Genomic DNA, 1,217 nt, shown 5'->3' on the forward strand with positions numbered 1-1,217 from the left:
TACACAATCTGGAGTCGGTATCATTGGAAACCAGTCTGGTGGTAGCTGTTCTTTTTATATCTTCCTTCAGATGCTTGAGCATTTTGTAGAAATGGCCTTGGGCTAAACAGAGATTCAACACCAGATCATCTGAGGATGAAATGAGTTCCTGCCGGAGAGGGTTCAGTGCAGTGCCTGGCCTGGATTGGCCTGGTGGGTCCTGGGAATAAGAAAACACCAGCCCGGCCGTTTTGGACTCTGTGGAGACCTGCTGGGAACAGGACTTCTGAAATGACAAATAAGTCTGGAAGGCTGTGGTCCACAGCCATTTTTGTTGGCTGTGAGTGGAGTCTATGAAATCAGAGGGAAGGAGCACACAGCTCTCCTGCAAACTGAAGATGTATGTGCCCTCGATGAAACTGAGTTCTATCCAGGCAAGAGATGTGCATATGTGTACAGAGCAAACAACAACACAGTAACTCCTGGCAGAAAACCTAACAGAACCAGAGCAATCTGTGGAGAGATAACTCAAGCTCATGGAAACATTTGGCATGGCTCATGTCAAATTCCAAAGCAATCTTCCTGCTGAGGCCACTGGACACAGAATCCGTGGGATGCTGTACCCTTCAAGGACTTATTAAATAAATAAAAGTGAAAAAAAAAAAAAAAAACACCAGCCAATGTTTACCACCCTTGAACTCTGTACTGACTTTGTCTAAAAGGCCAGTAGCCTACAATGCAACCCCACCATCCACATGCAGATCCAGCAGACATTAACAAATGACCATTGCACCCTTCCCAACCTCCTGATCTTCCCACTAGCATGATTTAAGCAGCCACCTCCTTCCATTTGATGAAATGAAGCCTACTTTCTATCCCAAATCTACGTGGGTTATTTTTATATAACATGGCAGATAGAATTGCTAATACATCAGGCAAATTCTGGTGGCTCAAATGGTAAAGAACCCACCTGCAATGCAGGAAACCTGGGTTCAATCCCTGGGTTGAGAAGATCCCCTGGAAAAAGGAATGGCAACCCACTCCAGTATTCTTGCCTGGAGAATTCCATGGACAGAGGAGCCTGGTGGGTTACAGTCCATGGGGTTGCAAAGAATCAGACATGACTGAGTGGCTAACACTTTTACTTTTCACTTTTCAAGCAAATTCTAAATGCTTTTTCCTCTTCACTCATCCAGTCCTCTCAACATCATCAGATACAATTTTGTCCATGTCACAGA

The 1,217-nt window shown here is 44.8% G+C and overlaps 1 pseudogene; it reads left to right on the forward strand.

Moving 5' to 3' along the window:
* The first annotated feature begins 270 nt into the window (after positions 1 to 270).
* LOC139176278 (large ribosomal subunit protein eL33 pseudogene) lies at positions 271 to 758 on the forward strand (annotated as a pseudogene).
* The last annotated feature ends 459 nt before the right edge of the window (positions 759 to 1,217 follow it).

The sequence above is a fragment of the Bos indicus genome, chromosome 16, assembly GCF_029378745.1.
Source record: "Bos indicus isolate NIAB-ARS_2022 breed Sahiwal x Tharparkar chromosome 16, NIAB-ARS_B.indTharparkar_mat_pri_1.0, whole genome shotgun sequence".
NCBI classification, from domain to species: domain Eukaryota; kingdom Metazoa; phylum Chordata; class Mammalia; order Artiodactyla; family Bovidae; genus Bos; species Bos indicus.